General features: G+C 36.8%; 1 long non-coding RNA gene across 1 annotated transcript; it reads left to right on the top strand.

The window, feature by feature from the left end:
- LOC106973039 (uncharacterized) lies at positions 1 to 27,237 on the top strand. Its single transcript, XR_008297416.1, has 3 exons — positions 1 to 108; positions 17,981 to 18,051; positions 26,951 to 27,237. It is a non-coding gene; the product is annotated as an uncharacterized LOC106973039 (long non-coding RNA).
- The last annotated feature ends 599 nt before the right edge of the window (positions 27,238 to 27,836 follow it).

Genomic DNA, 27,836 nt, shown 5'->3' on the forward strand with positions numbered 1-27,836 from the left:
GTCACTTTTGCAATCTATCATGGAACGTTAAAGAAGGCAGTGTGTCTTGTTTGTATTAACATGAAGCCCCCCCCCCCCACCCCATGAGACCAAATAGCCACAAAGAAGGTAAGAAATGCAATACATCAGTTCTCTTTCCTTTTTTTTTTTTTTTTTTGAATGTTGATTTACTTTTGAAAGAGAGAGAGACAGACCGTGAGCAGGGGAGGGGCAGAGAGAGAACGAGACACAGAATCTGAAGCAGGCTCCAGGCTCTGAGCTGTCAGCACAGAGCCCGATGCAGGGCTCGAACTCACAGTTCGCGAGATCATGACCTGAGCTGAAGTCAGTCGCCTGAGTGAGCCACCCAGGCGCCCCTCAGTTCTCTTTCACATATGCACCTTATATTTAACTATCTGGCCTTCTAATTCTTTGACCTTTCATCAGTGAAAAAAATCTTCCACACTCCATGCTCTAGTGTTCTCACTCTTTAGTGTTTATCATTGCTAATTATCACAATTCTCCAAAAATTTAGATTCTTAATCATCTGCTATGAATTATGATGTATATACTCCCAATTTATGTCCTTCAATTCACCCACTTAAACCAATTTAACCTCATCTTGAACTCCAGTCCATTATCTCTATCACTTTTTGTATTCATCCTTTTCCTTATTTTCAGGCTTAGATACTGTGATATATTAATATAATTACTATCTCTCAGGTAACCTCAGCTAATCTTCCCTCCTTCACCCGAGCAAACCTCAAACCTGAATACATCCATTTCTCTATAAACTGGTAACTACCTTGGTGCATTTGAATGGTACTAAAACACACACATACACACGATGGTATGCACTTGTCTCACTTTAAATTTGTGAACACAAACTGCAGGTGTCCCACTTGGGATTTCCTGTCAAGATTGTTAAATTCCCTGGCCAATTCACTTAGCCCCTCTGTGAGAGAACTCCTCACATCACTTCCTCACATACTCTAAGCTAGTGTTATTATCTCACTAAGAATATAGAAACAATTGGAAGTGAATCCCTCATCTTAATTAGAGCCAAATGTAACAATCCACTGGAATCTGCCGGCACATCCATTCTTGTCCTATTCTCACAATGGATACGTTGCCCTTGGTTACATATTAGTCAATTCCTCTGTTTATATCCCAGATCTCATACTGTCTTGTCTTTCCCTTGGTAATCAATCCCTCCTGCTGTGACATATTTAAATTCTTCATTGGATCATTTCTATCATTTTTTAACTTGATTTACTAACCAGACTTAACTGAATTTACCATTTTCATTATTTTATCTTTATTTAAGGAAACATTTTCAGAAACATGTCTGTCTGTCTCTGTAATATACATGTATACATATAGTCACTACTTCCATAGATCATTCTCCTTTAATCTCTGCAATTAAACATTTATCAAAGTCAAACTGAAACTGCCTTTAATCTTGCCATTTAAAAAATATCTGCAGTCAATTTGATACCTTTCAACAATATTTGAATAAGCTGATAGATGTTTCCCTTCTTAAATATTTTCTTCCACTTGATATGTATCATGGAAATCTCTTGGTTTTCCATCAAATTTCTGACTACTCCTTCTATTCTTTACAACATCTAAGTGCTAGAATTTGGTTTTGATTCAGAAACACTAGTGTTTTCAAGAATTTTCAGAATTTCCCTTTAATCCCTACACTCACTACCTTCCAAATGATCTCAAATTCTGTTGGCTTTATGTTAGTTGTATTCATTGATTCCTCCTGAATTCATATAGCAAACCATCATTTCTCCTTATTACCTATGTATATAACTTTCCAAATACAACATTTGTATTTGGATGTCAATCAAATAAGATCTTTCACAGGTCTAAAAAAATTCAAATCCAACATTCCCATATGACTGCCAATCTTCTGCATGCTAGTATGACTTCAGAAATCACCCAGTTGAAAGAGCTAGGGGGAAAAAAAACTAAAAACAAAAACACCTCAGTCATACTCAGGTTTTAGTTTTTCTTCACTTCACATGTTGGCCTGACCTCCAAAGGTCATATATCAGTAAAGAATATGAAGGAAAACAAAAGTGATTCTTTGAAAAGATAAATAAATTGATATGACTTTAGCCATGTTAACTAAGATAAAAACAAAGGATCCGAATTCTTAATGAAAGAAATGAAAGGAGGAATCACTACAGATCCAAAGGACATCGACAGGATAATAAAGTACTATGAATAACTCTACGTCTACAAATTTGACAACGCAGATACAACGGACCAATTCCTTGAAGGACCTAATCTGCCAATACACAAGAAGAAACACATTATCTGAACAGGCTTATATCAAAGAAATTGAGTCAATAACTTTCCAGAACAGAAAGCACCAGGCCCAGATATCAGCAAATCTAACCCATCAACATATAAAAAAGAGTATACATCTCACCAAGTGGGATTGATCCTGGAATGTAAGGCCAGTTCAATATTTAAAAATCATTAAATGAGAATCTAATGATGGATATATAATTTTACATTTGTCTAAACTTATAGAATGTACAACCAGGAGGGAACTATAATGTAAACTGTGAATATTGGGTGATTTTGACATTTTAGTATAGGTTCATAATATTTTTGTAAAAAAAAATGCACCATTCTTGTGGGGAAGGTTATGAATGTATGAAGGAAGAGTCATGTGGATGTCATGTGGCTCTCCCCCATTCTGTACTTCCCAATCTCATTTTGTGATACTTTTTTGCTTGTTTAACTTGCTCCGGTCACATTCACTCAACGGGACACCTCTTGCATTAGCAATTAGCTGCATGCAGAGATAATCTGTCAATTATTTGCTTCAGTTTTACCACACATGTCACTTTATAGCCCCCAAATCCTCTTCTACCTTTACCCGGATACACACAGAAGCTACTCAGTCATCGTTTGTGTATGTTTGTATAAACACACTAATTTTTAACACTTCATGCTATAACCTGTGACAATGAGAATCATGTTTATAACATGATAACATCTAGCTGGATAATTCTGAAATATACTTTATACTGCTCCTTAGAAGTTCCTACAAGGATTATGCCTCAATTGCCTATTAGGATAACAAAACTACTTAGCCTTATGTTGACTTACTCTCCTTCCTCTTGTGATTATTACATTTTTCCCAGCCTCTTCCTCCTACCTCTCCTACATACAAACCATTTATCAAGCTCTCTTCTTTCAGGGCAACCCTGATTGAGACAATTAGGAATACCAGCAATGTTTTTCTTCTGTGAGTGATGTTAGTTCAGAATCTCCTATTGCCAGGGTTAAGTGTATTGGTGATAACTATTGACATGTAATAGAATTATAACTCAGATTTTTATAAGAGATGGATTGGAATATGTGCAACTATAACATGAAATGTCGGTTTGCACAATACACTTTATTAATATAGGAACAATGATAATATTAAAGACTGTACAATTAGCTAACTTTTGTTAGTATTTTTAGAAGCTCATAGAAAAAAATTGAAATTAGCCAGCTACCAATCCTCCTAGTAGAATAGAGATGACATTGATGAAAACCAGACCCAGAATTTCAATATAAATATTCTTGAACTAGAAAAGATATAGAACAAACAGCCTCTATGGGTTTCCTATGCCCAAGAAGAGAGACCATACTTGAAGTAAAGAAAATTCTAGAGACCCAGATTGTGAGCTATTAAGTAAAAGAGCTTGATGATTTTGAATCTCTATATTCATCTTCAATATCTTGTTTGGAAGAAGCCACTCCCTCCCCCATGATAAATCCTTTCCTCATATAAAGGCTCTTATGGCTCAAGCGTCTTGCAAGATGATGCTTGGATTATTCAATACTTGCCTCCATTTCTCCTCATGTCCTGATCTGTAAGTAGGGGCAGGTGAAACAGAGCTAAGACAAGATAATTAATTATCAAGTAGTTTCTCCAGGAGAAAAAAGAGAAACACATTCAAGTGACTAAAACATCTGACTAATAAGTTGGAAAGTATTAGGGAACATATGTTGGAGTGTTATCTGGGAGTTGAGATCTGGGCTGGGACTACTAAATACATAGCTTCTTGCAATGGAGGTCCTCTGCTGTGACTCCGTGTTTAATGTTCTGGCAGGAACACCAGAAGATAGTGCTTCAAATTGCTTTTTAAATCTTGAAAATACTTGTCTATGGTGAGTAAATAGAATATTTAGAACAATGTCAGGAGAATTATGTAGGTGAGCAATACAGAAAGGATCCAATATGTGAGATCAGACAATCTACCACTGAATGTCTCCCAGAAAATCTCTTTCACCAATAAGAACTTGCTAAGGGAGACACTGACCTCTCTGGAAAGCTCATCAATGCTTCCTTTTAGGCCAAGGTTGACATCAGAAGGTACTGCCATGGGACTATGCTTCCTAGTACCATCTGGCATGAATTTTAAAGCAGAGGAGGCCAGGAGGTCAATATTTATCATCAGAGATAATCTCAAGGAAACTATCCTCCTGAGCATCAAGATTAGAGAGTTAACTGGTGGATTAAATTGTCTCTTCTGAATTCCTCTGTGGAAAATTCTGAGATCCATTTTACATGGCTCATAAGAGGCTCCCTGATAGGATTGAACCCAGAGATAATCTCAAGGAAACTATCCTCCTGAGCATCAAGATTAGAGAGTTAACTGGTGGATTAAATTGTCTCTTCTGAGTTCCTCTGTGGAAAATTCTGAGATCCATTTTACATGGCTCATAAGAGGCTCCCTGATAGGATTGAACCCCATTTTTACCACAACAGTGATCAGCTTGATAACACCCTTGAATTAGTTTTGTATACTTGCCAGTTTCACTCTTTCTGGCCTCTTGATCAGCACATCATTTCCAAGTGAATGCAAGCCTTTGTCTTACATTGGGTTTCCTCAAAGCAAAATCTAAGACATTAACATTCTTATTTCTCAAACACATACAACAAACTCATTTTCGCCTCAGTTAATGGACTCTCTCTTCTCTCTGCCTAGTATTCTGGTGCTCAGAAAGATACATTGCTTATTTAGATAAATTTCTGAATAAATCCAAGAAATATCTACTTTAAAGAGGCCTTCCTTGACCTGGCCAACACTTCCTATTCCTTCCTTACTCTAACAGTGCTTCATTTTACACGTTTACTATCCTAGTCACTTAATTTTAAATGCCATGATGTTAGGACTTTACGTAGGAAGTGGATTTTTTTAATACCCGCAGATCTTTCTAATAGCAAATGATTACAAGACCATTTGTATCAAGTATCCCATTTTTGACCAAGTATCCCATTTTTCTCTAATGGAACAAAAACTGTTTCCTAAAATTATAAGGTAACACAAAAAAATTGAATTGTCAAATTAAGCTTACATGAATAATAATATTATGATTGAAAACAGTGCCAAATTTACTAATAATATAAAAAGGGTGAAATTTTCATTGGATGAAAACTGAGACATTCATGTGTAGCTTCCCCCAGAATTTATTTCTCTATAACATTGGGAAGCTTCCTTGTTTCAGGTTTAATATGGCATGGGATTGGAATAAGTTATGTGTATACATTGCTTCACAAGGTAATCCATTTCATTATAGAATACCTTATATCTCATCAAAGAATCAGCATCTCACTGGTTTCATTTTCTATTTAGGCAACAGTTCCAATTTCTGAAAATCCCCAAAATCCAAGTTTAATTACAATAAGTAACCTAGAGAGATCAGATCTAGATTGCTAAAAACATGTTCTAGATTATAACTCTCCTTCATGCTATAAATGCTGTTTGTATGTCTATGAGGGAGTATGTTTTTTAGCACATTTATTAGAAGGCTTCTTTGGTGTTTCTTTATTCCAGGGATCACAGGAAGTAAGAAGAAAGGAGTTCCAGTCCCATTGTTAAGTTTTTATGCCCCAGAGCTCCTAGTATTCCAAAGTATGAAATGGCAACAATAATACTAGATAAAATACAAGAGTTGGAAATGTGTGTGTGTGTGTGTGTGTGTGTGTGTGTGTATGTGTGTGTGTGTGTGAGAGAGAGAGAGAGAGAGAGAGAGAGAGAGAGAGAGAGAGCAGGGAAAGGACAGAGAGAGAGGGAGAAGAGAACCTTAAGCAGGATCCACACCCAGAGTGGAGTCTGACACAGGGTTTGATCTCACAAATCGTGATGCCATGCCAAAATAAAGAGTTGCAGATGCTCAACCGAGTCACCTAGTCACTACCTCCAATTTTATTTATATAGAACCACCACAAAATTCAATGAGAGAAGTTATTACTTTTTGTAGCCATAGTTTCTCCGATGAACACCTCACAAAATCTTTCTGATACAAATGTTAATAAACCAATCCCCAATCAGCTGATAACTAAAAACCATTTTCTGTGTTGCCACTGGTATAAGGAATGACTCTATCCACGGCTTCGGGCAACGCAGTTTGCACCTCACTTCTGCTTCATCACACTGTGTTTTGGGCCCTTATTTTTCCTTTAGATACAACAATACAAAATCTGTTGAATTTCATCGTATTTTTCTTTTAAACATAGAATTTTCCAGAAGGTCTGTGAAATTATCATCTTTCCTGAAAGTTACTATTCCTTTTGTTTCTCACAGAACTCTAGACTTTTCACTGTTCCTCTAATAAAGTCAATGCCCATATTGGTGTTTTTCTCATGTAAAACAACAACAACCACAACAATAACAAACTATAAAATGCAGAGGTGCCTGGCTGGCTCGGTCAGTGGAACATGTGACTCTTGATCTCTGGGTTGGAAATTCAAGCCCCATGTTGGGTGTAGAGATTACTTAAAAACTAAAATCTCTAAAAAAACAAAAACAACAACTATATGTTGCAAACAGGTGGTAAATATAAAAACATTAATAGGTCGTAAAAGTTATCAGTAACAAGAAAGTAAAGATGAAGGACTGTAATACTGATTATTACTATATTTTTAAATTTTTTTTCATATAATCCTTCAAATAAGATATAAATAGATGTTTATTGATTTTTCCACAAATATGCTTTCCTATATGCTTATGAATATAAGCACAATTATAATTGAATTCTGTGTATTGTTTTTGTGGATTTTCCTTCTGTTTGGAAGTAGGGGATACGTAAAATATCTTTACTCTTAAGTCTTCTTTTTTGTCTTCATGTATTTTGAATAATGGATTAAAAAGAACAAAGAATAAATTTGAAGAGTTAGTATATGACTGACAGACTAATTAAAATAGAGGTCAGTTTTTATGTTTCATTATTTTTGAATATTCTTAGGTCATCTTTGCCAATGTTGTTTACTGCATTTTATTTAGTTATTTATTTATTTATTTAAAATATTTTATTTATTTGTTTTATTTTATTTTTCCTGGTAGGTGATTCTTGTATCAATCCTATATAAAAATACATTCACAATCATAGCTTATGATGCAATGCTTTGTAGAAATCTAAAGCTTCTTACCCTTTTTAGGAGTACAGATGTATGTAAATTCATGTTTTACAAGAAACACCTTAAAGAAAGGATTATGGTTCAATTAGTTTATTTTGGCAGTAATCCTGGGAAGCACTGAATGAGGGAGGAATGGGCGGGAAAGGAAGGGGACCCTGTAAAATTGTAATGAGTACATTCCTGCGTGGGTACTGGAGGCTCTGGAATATTTACCCTCTAGCTCGTCGCTCTCACTGTTGAAGGTGACTACAGAGGGTATGAACATCCCCCCCTGGAAATTTCAGTCTGCCTCTCAGGGAACAGAGGCAACTTCAGAAAAAGAAACCAAGAGCTTGGTTGAAAGCAAGCCCTTACCGTGAGTGGGAACCAGTCACAGAAACTGCAGGGAAACTGTAAGGTAAGCTAATGAGATGTAGATAAGGCATCCACAGAACTTGATCCTAGAGAGTGAAACTATAAACCTGAATAGTTCCCCCAAATGACCACTCCCACTGTAACTTTCTTGTAATATCTTTTTTTTTTTAAGTAAGGTGTTTGAGAAGCATTTAGTATAAGCTATAGAGTATAAGCAAACTGCTAAGACGTGGGATGAACTGGAAAAAATGTCTAGTGAAATGAGGAAACCATGAAGGATTCTATGGTAAAAGATTACAAGTTTTCTTTGCTAGAATTTCTTCATGTTGGGGATATCCATATTTGTACTGTATTTCTACTCTTCCATCCATACTTCCATCTGCTACATAGATTTGTCTCAGCTTATTCATATGAATCAAGTCAAGCAGGAGGAATGTGCTAATGGAATTTCTTCCTCAGCATTTTAATGTACAGGCCTAAGATTTTTGCTTTTAGAGTTTTAACTAGCTTTTTAATTTTTTTTTTTTTTGAGTAATCGCTACACCCAATATGGGGCTTGAACTCATGACCACAAAATCAAGAGTCTCATGCTCTTGATGAGCCAGCCAAGTGCTCCCAAATAGCTATAATTTTTAAAACTAAGATAAAAGTGTTAAGCTGTGAAGTTTCCTCATACACTGATACGATTGATCTGTTTGTCTTTATCACCCAGGACTCTGAAACAGCAAGCAATTCCTAGGTTGAAGTATCAGGGTGATATTCTAGTTCTTTTTCTGGGAGAATCTACAGAAATTACTAGTGGCCAATCAGTGCTGATAGCTTTTTTACCCTCACACTTGAGTTTTCAGTTGTGAACTAACATTAATTTTACTTTCTTCTATTGTGACATTGATGATGATGATCCAAGATATTATCAATTGTTATATTTAAAAATTCTGTTCTACTTTGGTCAAGGGTTAGAGTCAGCAAGTATTCATTAAGTTTAATAGTTTGTGTATTTTTAAATAGATTTTATTATTTACTCTTATTTTTATAAGTAGATTTTTAGAACATTTATAAATTTATTGAAATTGAGAAGAAAACATCTTCCATATATCTCACATTTATTTTTCCCTATTAACACCTTTTATCAGCATGGTGCATTTGTTACAGTTAATGAACTAATCTACATGTATTCTTTTATTCAGTCTTCCTTAGTTTTCACCTAATACCCTTTGTTCCAGGATCCTATCCAGACTACTACATTATATTGAGATGTCACATTCATTACTTTGTAACAAATTTAAGCAAACATTAGTACATTTCCACTAAAGAACTAAGGTATTGTTTTATAATTCAGGAAAATATTTAGTAATTTTTAACATTTCTTTTCTCATTTTGCACTAAATTGTTTGGACCCTTAGAAAGGGGAGGGGGGTGCTTCTGGGCAGCTCAGTTGGTTAAGCGTTTGACTTCAGCTCAGGTCATGATCTCGCAGTTTGTGAGTTCGAGCCCCGCATCGGGCTCTGTGCTGACAGCTCAGATTCTGGAGCCTGCTTTGGATTCTGGGTCTTCCTCTCTCTCTGACCCTCCCCCCACCTCTCTCTCTTTCTTTCTCAAATAAATAAACATTTAAAAAGTATAAGAAAAGGAAGGAAGGAAGGAAGGAAGGAAGGAAGGAAGGAAGGAAGGAAGGGAGAGTTGGGAAGCCAGTTTATGACTGTTGGAGCCACCAGCATCTGTCCAGACTGCACATCTAGGCTGGACAGCATCCCTGGACAGAACAAACTTCCCTTTTAACCTTTCCACTCCCGCCCAGGATATCCATTACACCAAATTAGATAAGCTTCCTGTGCAGCCACTAAATGGCTTTTCATTCATTTATCCACTTGTTTAAATAACCCAAGGGTTGATCATCTGAATAATGCTATATTGTCCAGTTACAGCACTGGAAATGACAAACATGTTGATTCTTCCTGTATTCTGGACAGGTGCCTCCGTAGCTGAGAAGGTAGGGGTATCTGTGACTGCTTTTGTGTGCCTAAAAATAGAGCCATATATTCACCTAGATGAAAATGTTTTTGTACATTTAAACACATTTTGTATTCAAGTGCTAAAATGTCGTTGAAAAAAAAAACAAGATATTCTTACACAAAGTAGTTCTAATCTTATAGAAAAGCTTTAAGATTTTTTTAAGTAGCCTAATTTTTTTTGGGGGGGGAGGTTGTGGGGGAACCAGAGCTTGATGGCAGAGGGTGAGTATAGTAAGATGGAGGAAAATATTAAGAGACTCCAGGGGTGCCTGGGTGGCTTGGTCGGTTATGCGTCCGACTTCAGCCCAGGTCATGATCTCACGGTCTGTGAGTTCAAGCCCCGCGTCGGGCTCTGTGCTGACAGCTTAGAGCCTAGAGCTTGTTTCAGATTCTGTGTCTCCCTCTCTCTCTGCCCCTCCCCTGTTCATGCTCTGTCTCTCTCTGCCTCAAAAAATAAATAAATGTTAAAAAAATTAAAAAAAATAAATAAAAAGACTCCAAAAGCAATCTATTCTAATGGATTAATGTTTTAGAAAAATGTAACAATATCTTCTTATGACAAGAGTTTTATCTGAAACTAACACAAATGGAGGTTAAAACAAAATAGATCTTTGGAAAATACTCAGAAATCACCAGGTAGCAAGTTTGACTGTATATTGTGAACAAGAACTGATGTTGAGAATAGACCTAGAATAAGGCAAATGTGGAAGTAGAGATAGAAACACAGCAGAGACTGGACGGGTGTTCAGCAGACCTGTCTTTTCTTCACAAAAAGAAAGCAAGACCCCATTTTCCAAGTTGTCTTGTAGTTAGATATGACAATGTGACTTACTTTCATTCCATGTATGTGTATGGACATCTTGTGTGTTACTTCTGTACCTGGACCAGATATTCTCCCACACACAGTTCTTTCCCCCCAGCACCCTGCTGTGTGTTGACACCCATGAGAATCTTAGAATCCTTGAAGATGGCAGACACGACCATATGGAGTGCCCGAATAATTCATGAAACTGGGGCACTTCCTTCCTCTCTGTCTTGAATTGATACAAACAAGAAATCTCTATTTAGTTGACTTGCATGGTTTCCTTCATCTCTTAAAACTGTTATGATCCCCTTACCTCATGCAGAAACTGATACAATGAAGTAGATGGTTGCCTTAAATAAAACCCGAACTGTAGGGCCTTGTTCTAGAAGTCAGGTAGTGGTCAGGGAGGAAGATGGTAGGAGATATTGGACAGATGAAGAACCTAATGGAAGAAAATTCTTGTATTTCTCAATGTTTCTGCATTATCTAGGCCTTCCGAGCAATGGAAATAGACAACTACAATAGATACAGAGCCTATCTCTGCCTTTCGTACCCCACTGTCCTCCTCTCCCCCGGAGATATTTGTCACATTCCTGAGTAATAAACCCAGAGATATCTTTTTTTCTTTCTCCTAGTGGTGTCTTCCTACTTTTTAGAGCAAAAGGTAAGGTCTTTATTTCCAGAGAGGAAGACAGGCAGTTACTCTGGCGGCTCCACCTGAGAACCGAGGCTCAGAATTTTGAGGTTCTTCTCCTACTGTGCACGACTGCTTACACAGGTGCGCCTCTGACTCCCATCACCTCACCCGGTGGAGAAATGTGTGCGGGAAACCAACACATGATGCTTTGTAAATGGTCTTTTTTCCGGTCCAGAGATTGGTATTTTCTTTCAGGATATGAATATATAAATCTTAATCGATCCATGCTATGTAGTAGCAAAATACTTGGTAAAATTATCTCCTTTGGAAAAAAAAAAGTATCCCCTTTGATATTTAACTAAGATTTTTCTGAGTTTGTAGATTTGAGAATGGGGTTGGAAAGCAGGTTGTTAGAAATATAGATGATTACTGGCTGCTTTTAACTAAAGTAGAAAGACGTGAGCCCAGACAATACGTGATTTATTTACAAACTGATAGGACAGAAAATAGAGCATGTCAGGATATTTGAAGCCTCAAAGATATTGTTTTCATGACCTACAGAGGGAAGAATTGGCTTTATGCAGTAATAATAAAGTGACAAAGAAACTCGAGAAATTTGATGAGAAGGATTGGTAAGGCGTAATTCTTTCAGACTTCAAGTAGTAGAAATGCCATGTTACTTTTTCTTACATTCTTATAGTTTTATTGATGAATAAATGACAAACATCGCTATAAGTTCAAGATGTATAGCATGATGGTCTGATTTACATGTATTTTGAAATAGTTGCCACAACATGTTCGGCTAACATCTATTTTCTTATATAGACACAAGGAAAAGAAAAGAATACAGTGGACACAATTTGATGAGATTCAAGATTTAGCAACTTTCCTCCGCGTCATATGGCAATGTTAGCTGCAGTCCTCATGCTGTACATTACACCCCTAGTACATACTTATCACTGGAAGTTTGTACTTTTGAGCCACCGGTGGCATTTTGAATTGCCATTTTAAAAACTTTTGGATGGGTACAGCCCCATTTATATTTAGCCCTGCCACAAAAGACTTTAAGATTGTAGTCTTCCTATTCCAGACATGTGACTTCAAGATTGCCATCATTAGTTCAAGGAGGCTGGGTGGCATGTTTTGGTCCATCAGGCCGCTGTAACAGAATGTCACAGACTGGGTGGCTTATAAACCAATTTATCTCTCATAGTTCTGTAGGTTGGGAAATCCAAGTGTCTTGTGACATTGCTTCCTAGTTCTTAGCTGCTTTTTCTCTGTGCCCCTTCATGATGAGAGATCTCTCTCTCTCTTTCTCTCTCTGGGGTGCTTTTCCTGATCCTATTAATAAGAACATTCATCTTATTCACAAGTGCTTTACCCTAATCACCTCCCAAAGGTCATACCCCAAACACCATTACACTGGAGATTAGGTTTCAACCATACATATTTGGGGGTGGAAGTGGAAGGTAGTCTATAACAGCAGGAATCAAAGGGACAAAAATAAATTGAGACCTATGGCCAGCAAATAACTGTGGTTATAGGTTCCTGGAACTAGCTGCAATTCAACTGATTAAGAGTCATGTTTTATGGAAAACATGCTGCCCAAACTCAAAAGGCAGGATTAAAATAAGCTTTAACTGTCTCAAGTTTAGAACATCCCTTTAATCTCCAAACATATGAGGATAAAACATAAGTTGTATTTCTTAGAAGGCAATTGCATTTCCAGATTTTTTAAAATTTAAGTGTTTGTTATTGGATTCACTATTCATTATACAAAGTATAGTTGTTTTGTATTGCATTGATCTTATCTATTTTTCGATTTGATACCAATTTCTTCCTGATTGTATTAAATTCTATAATATTTTTAACTACTTACACTGCCTCCGTTCTTGCTTTATATTCTTGGATTTTAAGATGCTTAATGGCGTTTAACACAATGATTTTTAGATGTCTTTGATGATTTGCTTTCTTAACATAGTGGTCGATATTATTTCACATGTTTAACCACATTTGTTGTTGTTGCTTAAAACTTTTAGTTTTCTGAGGCGCCTGGGTGGCTCAATCAGTTAAGCATCAGACTCTTGGTCTTGGCTCAGATCATGATCTCATGGTTTGTTAGAGCCCCATTTTGGGCTCTGCACTGACAGTGTAGTGCCTGCCTGGAATTCTCTATCCCTCCCTCTCTGCCCCTTCCCCACTGTCTCTTTCTCAAAATAAATACATAAACTTTAAAAAAAAATAAAATAAAATAATTCAAATTCTTATCTTAAAAATAAAAAAAAAACCCTTTTAGTGTTCTGTTTCATAATACTGTAATCTGATAATTTAACTCCTGTCTGGTTCACCTTGATTTTTAAGATCATAAAGTCTTTCACATGACCATTTTAGGTTTTTATTGACTACACGAGGCTGCATATTGTCTTTGTAGGAGATTTCTACTGATAGAATTTAATCAACCTTATTGATAATATCATTCAGTTCTTGTATATAATTATTGATTACTTAATTTAAATTATGTGACAAAGACCAAATGGTAATGTATCTGCCAATTCTTCCTTGCTTATCTTTGGATTTGCTTATGTAGCAGCTATAATGTTTCCCAAACAAATAGCTATGGCTAGAAATAGTCTGCCTTTAAACGCTCTGTTTTTGACCTTTGGATGGTGTTTGTATTGTTACCTGTAGGTTCGTTGTAATTAATTTTGTTACTTAAGTATTTGCAAGGCATATATTTATACACATTTAGTTTTACAATTCATGTATTTTTTATGAGTGGTATATATACACATATATATACAGGCAGTTTTCACTTGGCATAGAACCTTGTTAACTGGCACTTGGGCATATCTGGAGGATACAACTCCAATATGCACAACTTCCAGTCAGTGTGGTTCTGTGAAAACTAGGCAGACCCTGTAGTTGAATTTTGCATTTCCTGTCAAACTCTGAACACATAAATCTTTCATTAGGGAAAGACAGTAGAATATATATTTTTTTAAATATTTTTAAATATTTGAAATAGTTCCTTCCATCTGTATTTACTGATTTATACTTTCTTTTTTCCTATTAATTTCATTGTGACTAAATGAATGAAACTCTCTATAATTTATAAAATGAAAAGGTTTTTTTGAAAAACCTTGATTTGAAAGGTACTCGTGATATTTCTAATTCTAGAGGTTCTGATTACATTAATAGTCATTTTTGGGGTTGCATAGATCTATATGTCACCCAAAGTAATTTAAACAATTTTTACTTCCCTCCAATGACATGAAAGATTTTAATCTTATTTTGCCTCACACTATTTACCCTTCCTTCTAAAATTCTGTTGACAGTCTGATCTGGGATGATTAACTTCAGTTAGCTTTTCTAATACTCTCTGGAGACTAAAGGTGCTGTATTCAGATACTGAGCAATTATATGCTAATTTACAAATGGGAAGATGATTATTTGACACATTAACCTAAGTATAAACAAACAACAAATAAACATTCAGACTTTATTAGCTGCCAAATCATGCTGAAGCAAAAGTCTGCGAAAAATCTGCTTATTATATAAGAGAAATTGATGAAATAAGTGCTTACTTGTTTGGAATGCAAGCATCTGACCTATAAACTCTGCAAGTTTTAAAATATAACGTAAAGAATCACACGAATAATACATGATTATTATCAGAATGTTACTTTATACGTTTATATCCTCAACTGTACACATCAACGTTTTTAAAATATTCCCCCTCTTTTTAAAAAACACATAATCAAAACTCTCTTTTTTATTTTTTAATTGACGTATAGGTTACATATTGGCTTCAGGTATAATCTGGAATATTTTTGAGCTTAGCTTTTTAAATGTATGTATAATTTATGCACTTTTCCTCCGATTTTTACACACTTCAATTTCCATGACCTCACCCTGTCGGTAATACAGTGAAGAGGCAAAGCAAATCAGTTTTTTTCCTGCAATTTGAGACCTTGGTATCTTGCCACCTATTTCTCAATAAAGGGATTATGCATGGACTGTTAATACGGATTTCATCAACACCTAACATAAGAAAACATTTTCCAGAAGCATGATTTTCGGTAAGGGGCTACCTGTGTCTGTTATAGCCTCAATTTATTTAAAGTTCTTCCACCGCAATACAGACTAAAAAGGTATAATATGTAGGAAAAACTAGAGGAACCAAAAGTACATTATTGCCTCCAAATAAATTGAAGAAAATCAGAAAATTAGAAGAAAAGATTTTTTTTTTCATTTCATATAGAGTGAATGAGGAGTAAATTTCCTTACATGAATGAAGCAGTGGGGACACACACACACACACACACACACACAGAGTCATGGACTACCTAGGAATTCTTGAGAGCCAAGAATAATTCACTTTGAGTGTGTTATGTGTGAGAGTTGAGTTATGCCTCTCTGGGAACTTGCAAAATTATTTGCAGACAGCAGTAGAGTGTCCTAAGTCTTCCAATAGGATCCCATGAGCCAGACCTGCCATCTCTCCTCCAAAGAAATCCCATCTCTTGAGAATAAAATCATAGGTAGACTTAAAGTTCTGTAGGAGTTAGGATGTTACCAGGGCTGATTCTCAGTATGTTTTCCTCCTGGTGCCCGAGGAAAGACTGACATGCAAAAATAAGTATCCAGATTTGCAACTACCCTGACCGGGGTGGTTATACCAGCCCCTGCTAGTTCAAACTTGAATTGCACTTCACTGAAATAATCCGCATCGCTCTCTACTATCCACAGATTTTGAAATTAGGAGAAGTGTCGAGAGGGAGGAATTGTTCTGTGCTGATGTTGAAACTGTGGGCAACATCTAGCAAACTCTGGCAAATCACCAACTGTGTCACCAGATTGTTACCGGACAGGTGGGTCCCGGACTAATCAGTACCCAAGAGACAAGTGATGGTAGGAAAACCTTTACCAGGAAGCTGGCAACCTGGGAAGATAGTGGATTAATGTCTCAGTGAGTACCTTCCCCATCAAGGGGGAGCCGGAGGGTTTTAAGGTGTGGGAAAAGAGAACAGGGCTATGTGCAGGAGAAGCAGGTGGCCAGGACGTTAGTCGTATGTCAACATGACCCTGGACAGACTTTCTGGAATCAGTGGTAGCTGTTTTTCAATGTAGTCATTCTTACTCTTCTGGGAAAATTTGATTCTTCATTCCTCAAGGTCAGTGGTCTACGGATCTCAAGGGAAGTAGGTTAGTTCTGATACAGATCGAGGGACTTAAGTCATCAAGCAAGGAGCAGGTAAGCTTAAAGCACGTTAACCCTCAAGGCTGTGTAGACTGCTGTTACAAAATGAGCTTCCTTTGTTACATAGTCCAGTTTCAATACTCACAAGAGTCCACCTGCATTAGCCTTGTTAAGGAAACTCATTGACCAGAGGGAATACCATACCTAGGTATTATTTCGCTCTGAGACTCAAATATCTCAGAGGTATAATAAAAAAAGAAATCCCTAAAACCCGAAGTGAAACTAAAAAAAATATAGTCTGTAGGCAGATCAGCCTTGACTTAATCACATGGATCTTTCCCAGTATCAGGAAACTTGACAAGACAGTGACTGAAATCCTACTCAAAATTTCAGTAACAGCCTAATCTGACCCTGGCCTCAGATCTTAATGGGTGTTCTGTTAAAAGTATGCTCTAAAGAGGTCTGTGGGTCTAAATATATATATAAACTAAAAGAACAGAAAAAGAAAAAGCAGCCGACTACTTGGAAAAATAAAACAAATATTTGATGAGCACTTAGGAATTAATGATGCCATGGGGATTTCTCCTGAAGCAACAATATCTGCTTTTGGTTCTGATTTACTAAGATACTAGAACAGTAAACATCCATCTGTATCAATTAGTAGACACAGAAGTTCCCTTTCCTTGTTAGTATTGCACCTATTGTTAAAATAAGAGAACTTCTAAGATAGATCCATGGCCTTAGAGGACCAGTTTTGAAATCGAGAGGGACAGAGGTGCCTGGCTAGCTCAAGTCAGTTAAGCCTCCGACTTTGGTTCGGTTCATAATCTCATGGTTCATGATCTCATGGTTCATGGGTTCAAGCCCTGCATCAGGCTCTGTGCTGAAAGCTTGGAGCCTGGAGCTTGCTTTGGATTCTGTGTTTCTCTCTCTGTCGCTCTCTCTCTCTGCCTCTCCCCAGCCCATGCTCTCATTCTCTCTCTTAAAAATAGATAAACTTGAAAAAAAATTAAATTAAAAAAAAGAAACCTAGAAAGACTTCAAAGGTACAAGAAATGAACATGCCACCCAAAAGTTTTTGTGATTAAAAATTGAATGTGCAGGACCTAAAGCCTTTCATAGCTCTGCAAAGACAGCGTTTAAATTGTCAAAAGACATGTAAAACGCTATTTCCAAATTTAGTGACTTAAAAGTCACTTAAGGGTGCCTGGGTGACTCAGTGGGTTGAGAGCAGACTCTTGATTTCGACTCAGGTCACGATCCCAGGGTCGTGGGATCGAGCCCCCCACCCCCGGAGTGGAGCCTGTTGAGATTCTCTCTGTCTCTGACCCCTCCCCTGCTCATGCTCTTGCTCCCTCTCTCTCTCTTTCTCGAATAAACAAACAAACAAACAAAACACATATTGCTCATGATTCTGCACTATGAATTGGGTTCAGGTAAGGAGATATTCTGCTAGTTTTGGCTTGAGTCACCATGGGGTCACTGTCACCTAGAAGCATGAGTAGCACTCACAATCCAAGGTAACATATTGGTATGTGTGTTGTTTCAACAGGAAAACGTGGGAGCTTCCAAATCACCTTCTCCTCTTGTCCTCTGACCCAGGGAAGCCAACACTCTTCACAGGTAAATCCCTGTCTGAGAAGTTGAAAACAAACTGCCAGGACTCTTAAAACCCAGGTCCAGAACTAACACAATGGTGCCAGTGTTCTGGACAAACTATTACAAGGTCAGCCAAGACTCAAGGGAAAAGGAAAAAAAAAAACCTTTGTGTGGGAGGAGTGGCAAATATTTTATTGTCCCGGCAAACCACATGGACATGAATATGAGAAACAAACCATAGGACCATAAGAACCTATCCATGTGAGAGTATGAGGCTGTGAGTTCACAATATGCTTTCTATCTCTACCCCCTACCCCTTATCTGTGTTCTTGACAATATTCTGCATAAGACAATTATTGAAAATAATTGAAAAATAGTTTCATTTTGTGAGTGTCTCCTTCAAAACCAAAATTCAGTGCTCCAGCACTTTATGGCTTCTCCTCACCTGAGCAAAGACTGTACTTCTCTGGCCAGCTTATTCTACCTGCCCTGCCTGAGACCTTGGCAACTGGTACCAGATATCAAAGTGTCTGCCGTAACTTGCTCACTTACAAAGGCTGAAGCATGAAAGTTGAGGCATGTCATCATTTTGTGTGCATAGTACTTTGATGGCTTTAAAGAATAATGTCTTGGTCCCTCTGGGCCAAGTTCTGAAGGTGGGAAAATCCAAGATCAAGGTGCTGGCAGATTCAATGTCTGATGGGGGGCCTGATCCTTGGTTCACAGATGGTCTTCTTGCTGTGTCTTCACATGGAGGAAAGAACAACGGAGCTCTCTGGAGACTCTTTTTTTTTTTTTTTAACTTTATTTTTCTGAGTGAGAGAGTGAGAGAGAGCACAAGCAAATGCAAGCAGAGGAGGAAGGGCAGAGAGAGAGGGAGACCAAGGATCCAAAGTGGGCTCCGCGCTGACAGCAGAGAGACCGATGTGGGGCTTGAACTCACTAACCGAGAAGCCATTGACCACCATAACCTAATTATGTTCCCAAGGTCCCACTTCCTAATACCATTACATCAGGGAACTAGGTTTCAGCACATGGATTTTGGAGCAACAAAAGCATTCCATCTGTACCAAATAATGATTGGTTTATGTAGTGATTCCATGGGTTTGGTTTTTGTTTTTGTTCTGTTTTTAGTAGAAATAGAGGGTTTTTACACCCTTGTGTGTCATAACCAGAAATAGAACATAAATTGAACTCCCTTCCCCCATGTGTATGTATCTGTGTATCTATTCAATTCTAGAAGTTCTTGTTACTTTTTAAATCTTCGCGGTTTGTTGTATTTGGCCCTCATATATATATATATATATATATATATATATATATATATATATATATTTATTTATGAAACTTCTGTATCTGATTCTGCAGGGTTTAATTTCATCCACATTTGCTGGCTTTCTCAGTATTTTTCAGGGGTATGTAGTTGAGTTGGAATTTCTTGGGACTTTATGGCTTTTATCCAAGGACACTGTTACTCTTTTCTGTGAGCATTTTCACATGGTTCTTCCATGGATCCAGTGGCGAAGCAACAATAGATCTTTGTATGTGAAATAATTTTTCTTCTTTTTACCACACCAGCCAGGGAACTTACACTTCAGTTTATGACCCAAAATCAAGGATAGGAGTTCAAAATAAGATTTCTCAGGAGAGCCTTCTTAGTTTGTTTTCTTTCTGCTCACAGCAAACAAGTAGTTTTAAAAAAAAATTAACATTTATTCATTTTTGGAGAGACAGAGAGAGGGTGTATGAGTGGGGGAAGGACAGAGAGAGAGGGAGACACAGAATCTGAAACAGGCTCCGGGCTCTCAGCTGTCAGCACAGAAGCTGACGTGGGGCTCAAACTCATGAACAGTGAGATCACCACCTGAGCCAAAGTCGGATGCTCAACTGATTGAGCCACCCAGGCGCTCCAAACAAGTAATTTTTTGTTGATGTTTGTTCACTTGCTGGCTTGTTTTTGCCTTTATTCCCCTAGTTACCCATTAATGTTGTTTTTCTCCAGGGGCGCTTTTCAGCCTTTTAACTTGCACTGTATCCAGGTACCCCCAACCCCCAACAATTAAGCCTTTTTTTTTTTTGCTTTGCTTTGCTTTCTCTGATATCCAATCAGTTATTTTATTCTACCATAAACCTTACGCATGCTTAACAAAATATGTTCCCTTTAGCATTCAATCCAGTAGTTTTAGGTGTACTTTAGTAGATGTTTGTCTGCAAATCTCATCTTATCCATTACTAAAAATGGGCAAAATTTCTGTTTTGCAAACATATAAACCTGCTTTTTAAAATGGCTCTTGTTAATGGAGTAACAAATATCATTCTGCATTAGAAAGGATAGGTCTGACATCACTGTAGAATAGCATCCTTACTCCTTGTTATTGCATTCAAGACACTTCTTCCCACCCACATAAAATATCCCCTTAATACACACTTTCTGCTTTATTTTTAATATCTCTTTCCAGTTTATGCTATCACAATGAACTATACGCCTCTGCTTAAACACATTTCAGTGTATCTCAATTATATCTTGCTCACATGTCCAATTATGAAATCGTATTCTTGCCGTGACTGTAGATGGCAACATGCATTTTTGATAATCCCATGCTTTCATAGACTTTTTGCACATCTCCTCTATATTTTACTATAATAAACATGTCTTAGACATATTTATGTGATTTCATAATTTGATGTTGACGGGGTATAAACTAGAAAATACTTTAAGGTTGCTCTCCCTCATGCTCTGTGCTTCTTATCTGCATAGTTAATACTATCTAAAGCAAAACCTCCAGTTCCTTTAGCATATGAAAAAAAGTGTTAAATTTAAATCTTTTCTCTCTTATTCAATTTCAGCTTTATGTCTCTGTTCAGGGTTAGATTGGGCTCATGATTATTTCCAGCCTTCAGTAGAAAAGGGAAGCCTGATCTGTTGTCCAACCTTACACTGCTGTGCCTCGCTCCTCCCTGTCTGCCATCCATGGCAGGACCCGGGGAATGAGCTCAAGATACGACATTCTGACATCACTTGGTGCTGCTACACGGATGACACATAGATATATCCAATTTCACTGACCCCAAACTGAGTCCCTGATATGCCTCTCCCCAAATCACGTATGTCTACTCACATTTGATCCATTCGCACACCTCACCCTCTGGGTTGATAATTTCATGTTTCCAGTTGATGAAGTTCAAACTTAAGAACTAGAACTACCCTTCCCCATCCCGACACAATTTTCTCTCTCATTCCACCTCTAATCAGTCACAAAATTATGCCGATCCTGTCTTCAAAATATAACCAGAAATGTAGTGCTCCTCATTGCCTACTCTGTGGCGATGTCATTACTTTTCGAGGATGGCTTCAGTCGATTCTCATCATAGGAACCAGAATTCTCCTTTTTAAGCAAGAGACAGAGCATGCTGTCTCTCTCCTCCTCACCTTTGCCACCAACACTGTGCAGTGGTTTTTCATAGGGATAGCCAGGGGTCTGTGAGATGCGACAATGCCTTGTGCCTGTCACCTCTTTGGTACTCCCTTCTTCTCTCTCCTTACTTTTCTTCCTGTGGCCTCTTTGCTCTCCTTCGTGTGAATCAGGCACTCATGCTTTAGGATACATTAACTGATCATTCTGCTTGGGAAGCTCTTGCCTTGGATCTGCTTGGCCACTTGCCTGACCTTCTACCTTGCTCACATTTTATCTTCATCATCAGGTCTTCCCTAGTCTCCCTCTTCAATATTTTCACTTGCTCCTGTCCTATTTGGAACTTTTAATTCCTTTACCTTGCTCTAATTCTTTTACTGATTTCATGGTTAAGTGAGTCACAAGTTTTGGGTCATGAATATATGTTCTAGGACTATATCTGCCTTTTAAATTAAGTTTGGCCAGGAGTTAATTTTTTTCAACCAAAACATTCCAAGAGGACTCCTTTTATTAATGAATTATCTTCTTCAGAAAGGTACCCTTTCTTCTGTGAACAGGACATCAATTTCTGTTAACATGACACAACCGAATAGCACAAATGGGTAAGCACATTAAATACGAATTATTGTGAAATTAACTTTATGTTTGAAAACTTGGAAAACAATCAACTTATAAGCAATCCATAGCAACCCCCCCCCCCTTTCATCAAGTAAATTGAAGGCCCATGAAATAGAAAAGTCTCTTTGTCATTAGGAAGTGAACTGTAAAATGGTAATTTTGATATGGTGTTTTTTTTTTTTTTTTCACTATCCTGTCATTTTCCATTTGGTTGGCATTTGGGGGTATTCTTTAAAAACTTCTCTTGATATGCAAAACAAGAAGTAATAGTATTGCAGTCACTGTGGCATTTTTGTTTAGAATTTAGCTTTTCTCATCATCTATCAAAGACACAAGGAGACATGAAAGCAGAGATTACAAAACTGCTTTTTCCTAAGGCATTCACTTTCCCATTCAGTTTGTTTTTCAGTTCAATGGAGTGTTTTACTTTTTAATGGTTCACTTCACTGTTGCTTCAAAGGACACAATATATCAAAGCAGGAAAAATGTTTTGTTATTTTTCCTATCAACAGTTGATGGAAAGGGTCTAAGTTTTAGTTTCTATAATATTTAATATAATTTCTACTTCGCAGCTTGATAAGCTAATTACACTGGAGTCATGTTTTTCTGATTTGTCTATAGTAACCACATTGTGGGCTTCAAAAATGAATAAAGCAGCAAACTTTCTACATAATAATACACTGGTAAATGTAGCACTTCTATAACTGTTTGGAGGCTTATCTGATTTTTGAATTAGAGTGTAGAGAGTATATTGACAAGAAAGATTCCAGTATTGACTGGGGTGAGAATATATTGCTTAAAATGGCAAGTGTTATAGGTTGAATGGTGTGTGTCCTCTGCCTTCCCTTCTAGAAACCTCTTGAAGTCCTAATCCTTGTTACCTGAAAGCATGAGCTTCCTTGACAAGAGGGTCTTTGTATATGTAATCAGGTTAAGATGACATCATTTGTATGAGCCCTAATGCAATATGACTGGTGTGCCCTTATAAGAAAGAAGGCCATGGGAAAACAGACACAGGCACAGAGGGAAGAGTGTCATGTGAAGGTCTAGACAGAGATTGAAATGATAGCTATAAGCCAAAGGATGCCAAGGATTACCAGTGACGCTAGAAGCCAATAAAAAAAGCATGAGACGAATTGTCCCTTAAAGGCTTTGGAGGGAACATGGCCATATCAATACCAGAACTTTGAGAGAATGGATTTCAAGCATTTTTAAGCCACCCAGTTTGTAGTACATTGTTATGGCCTTCCTAGGAAACTAATAATTCAGAAAGGGAAATGGATTTTTATTCTCCTTGAGCAGGAGAAGGGGAACTTTCTCCATGTGTGTCTAAGAAATATGAAATAAAGTGACATTTACACTAAATATCAAGATTTTTGAAATATTTCTCATTTAATTCTCCTAATTCAGTGAGCAAGTTACTACTTTGTTTTATAATAAATTAAATGGATAACCATATCAGAGCTAATACATGACGGAAAATATTTAAACACATATGTCAGATTGAAAAGGCCAACTGATGTCCTATACTCAATCTTGTAAGTTCTTACTCAACAGCCTATGTGGATGATCAAAACATTCTAGGACATGCTGTAACATCATGGAAGAGACATATTATTTTCCTCACCTCAAATAGAGCCATTTGTTGACAATTAGTACTTAATTGGTACACATACTTAAATGGTACACATTTGACCCTATAAAAGTTTAAATACCAAACTAGGATACTTGAGATATAACAACAACAACAACAACAACAAACCTTCATAAGTAATCTAAATAAGATGATAAATGATCACTAATGATGGAACTTTCAGCAACTATATAAAGTGCAGGTATTCCTTTTACATGATTTATGAATGCATTTGACTGATTTATAAGGAATACTATTTAGCCAGACTCAGCAGAATAGCAAACTTCATTTGAATTCTAAAGACTGCTTAAAAGCTGAATCAATCGGGAAGGAAAAATGCACTGTCTGAACACCATTAGTGATTAAAAGAGCTTTAAAAAAGTTGGAAAAAAAATGGGAAAATAATCCACACTGTGCCTCCTTTTCAGTGTTCTAAAGGTTTCATAACATTTCTTAAGCAGCCAGGAAATTTCTAGAATTTTTCATACAGATGCTAATCTTAAAACACACACACACACACACACACACACACACACACGCACACCTACTTTTGAACTTTGTTATTGGATGCAATGGTCTGTATTTGCATGTGACCTGTATGTTTGTAACAATTTTGTTTTGCCGATCTCCCCCTTTTTTTCCTTCACTTTTCAACTATCCAGCTATATTGAATACATTCCCATTCATAAAAATCTGATTATCTAGCTGAGGATTAAATTGAAGATGGCTTAAGTTTTTTAAAGATTCAGAAATCTTTAAGTTCACAATGCAAAATAAAGTGGCTAATGAGCTCAGAAATGTAAAATAATTATTGAATACAGATGATTATATGATAGGAGTTCATCAGTAGTAGCACAGTTTTAGGAAACCCAAAGACAAGAACAACCAGAAAATAAGGTATGCCTAATGAAAATAATTTAAGATTAATGGACTTGTAAAATTTAGATAATAAAGTGATTTGACAAAATTTATTCAATAAACTTATGCTTAATGTTTGAGAAGAATATGCTGCATCCACAGAAGATATACTATAAAAATTCTCAACTATTGTTGAGATGGGTAATGTCACTTATCCTACAGAGAAAAAGTATTTGAGATCTGAAGAGAATCCCATAAATATGAAAACTAACAAGTCCATCAGTATTCAAGAAAGAATTCAATAAGAGATTATGTTATTTTAAGTGATGTTGTTTCCAAATTAATATTAACTCCACATCCAGTATATCAAATAGCTTGTACGTGTGATTGCAGACTGCCTCTGTGTAATATATTAGTAATTGAAGAGTGTTATATAGCTAGCTAGAATCTAAAGAGGGAGATTTTCCACAGAGGACACAACACAGCAACTTATTTGAATTACATCTCAATGTACTGGATGTTTACCTACGATGAAATATATTACAAATACTTAGAATATGAGATACACCATAGGACCCAGAATAAATCTGTTAAAATATACTTGTAGTTCAATCACATACTATTACAAAATGGTTACATCTGTGGAATTACATATATTTGTATACATACACACGCACACCTATGAATCTGTATCTTATATAAGACTTTAACATGTTTAATGTGCTAAAATGGATAAGATTGGATTAAAGTTGTACTTTCTTCATTTTAATATAGCTTATAATGCTCAAATATTATGTAGAAGAATATAGTCTTGAAGTATAGATATTAGCTATACTCTTAGATGTAAAGTCACCTAATTCTTATTCATAGGTTTGAAAAAAGAAAAGGTTAAATGATGAAAGGATACAATTAAACATGATTATATAAAAACCCCAAAAATTGAGTAATGGACTCAAACAAAATGAATTGGTACAAAATTCATTTGAAGAAAAATATCCAATTAACGATGTAGATTTGGCTTGATAGTATTTCCTAAGAAATTTAAAAAGATATATTTTGATATGAAGATATGTGTGAACCTAAACAACTTTACGGATAGGATCTGATATGGCTTCAAAGGTAAGTGAAAATTCCATCTGTAAGAAGAGAAATATAGTGTCATTGCAGATGTATTCGAGTCATCCTTCCTTTCCAACTCATATTTGCTTGCGACAAATAAAGGATTTTGTTCACAACTTGTCGAATTTAACAGACAGAATATTAAGCTAGAGTGCATTCAGGAGGAAAACATGTAGTATCCTGAGGTGTAAAGGCGATGATGAAAAAATATGGCCTGCAATGTCAAATGCTTGAAGGCTCATTACTTGTAATGTTATGGAGGATTGCCTGGCAAAGCTTCAGAGTTCAGAACTAAGACTAATTGGTAGACTTCTGCCTAAAACTGTACTTTATTTTTATAAAGTTTGTAATTGCTCAAAAATGAGATTGGTTTAAACGTTATTCGTGCGCCATTATGGAGGATGTCCACGTTGCCCTTTGGCCAGAACTCTGCTCTTCTCAGAAATACCCCTCCTTCACTTTACTCCAAAAAAGTGGTATAAATGGGATGTACCACTTTTCTAGCTACACAGAGGGACCTAATCTCTGCTAACATTTGCTTCCATAGCCTATCACAATTTAGTGGTCCTGGGGGAAGGGGAGTAAATGAAACAAACCAGCAGATTTTTTTTGAATATTTTTATTGAGACTAAAATATCAATTCCTTCTGTGATGGTAGGAATTAGATGATTAAATTCCACATGTTGGTTCTTAATATTCCCCAAGATATTGAGGAAATTAATATGCAGCAGGAACAAATGAAGTCCATTCTGTAAAACAGGTGTAAGAGATAAAAAGCAAACCTCCTGAAGCCAATACTTATTTCAAGTTCAGCTCTTTTCCTGCACATTATATGACTTGGTATTTAAATCCTTTCTTTATTTCCTTTAGCTACACCTCTGAGATTTCATTAGAGACCCCTTTGTCATTTAGCATTTAGCTGGTTTGAATTGTTATTCTGTGTGTGTGTGTGTGTGTGTGCGTGTGTGTATTTTCCAGAAGGTGTTGTCTAAATTACTCATCCATTAGGGAAAGACTAGGGTCATTTTTCTCAGTCACAATATTGTAAATAGAAAAGTACTATGGGAGAGGGAACTGGGCATCCAAAGGGTGCTATTACTTTGTAACAAAACTTTTATCCCTATTAATTCTATCGATGATTAAATCTCAGCAAGTGACTCTAAGTATAAAACTACACTCCCAAATCTTAGTATGGCTGCAATTCTTAGGTCAATATTTTTCTGTAAATTTAACAATACTACTATATAATCTGTATAACCTATGTTTTCTTAAAATCATTTAGGTTGAGCATCTGACTTCAGCTCAGGTCATGATCTCTCCATTCCTGAGTTCCAGCCCTGCTTTGAACTCACTGCTGCTGTCAGTCCAGGGCCAACTTGGGATCCTCTGTCTCCCTCTCTCTCTGTTCCTTCCCCACTCTCAAAAATAAATAAACCTTTAAAAAATCATTTTCTCTAAATTATTTTGAAAATAACAATCACAACTTGTAACTGGACAAATTGTTTTTCTTCCGTAAGTAATTTATTGACATTTTGAAATGTTACATTTTAACATGTGGCAAAAGTTATTTTTTTGACCAAACTTGAGTCAGGTGTCTGAACCTTCTCATAGGCCCATCTCCATACCCTCTTATAACATCCAGTTTTAGCAAGTATCTTGCAAAGTGAGAACCCCCAACGCTTAATTTTTTTAATGTTTATTTATTTTTGAGAGAGAGACAGGGTGCGAGCTGGAGAGGGGCAGAGAGAGAGAAGGAGACACAGAATCTAAAGCAGGCTTCAGGCTCTGAGCTGGCAGCACAGAGCCCAATGAGGGTCTCAAACTCATGAACTGCAAGATCATGACCTGAGCTGAAGTTGGACACTTAACTGACTGAGCCACCCAGGTGCCCACCCCAACTCTTGATAAAGGATCATCCTTGATATCTTATCAATGCCTCCACCTTCACCATTGCCCTGGTGGTGCCTAATCACACTGGACTGTCTTCAACAAAAAAATGCTGTTAAAATGGTTTGACCAGAATCCCCTTCACCCTTGATGTTTTCTCATGATAATTCCACACCCACTGACCCCTACCCCACTCCTTAGCTGTAAACTCCTATTAGTCCCCTATATACTGGGGTCTCTTTTCCTCTATTGTGTTAGTCCTAAATAAAATCTGTTTTTGT

The sequence above is a fragment of the Acinonyx jubatus genome, chromosome C2 (genome assembly GCF_027475565.1).
Source record: "Acinonyx jubatus isolate Ajub_Pintada_27869175 chromosome C2, VMU_Ajub_asm_v1.0, whole genome shotgun sequence".
Lineage (NCBI taxonomy): Eukaryota > Metazoa > Chordata > Mammalia > Carnivora > Felidae > Acinonyx > Acinonyx jubatus.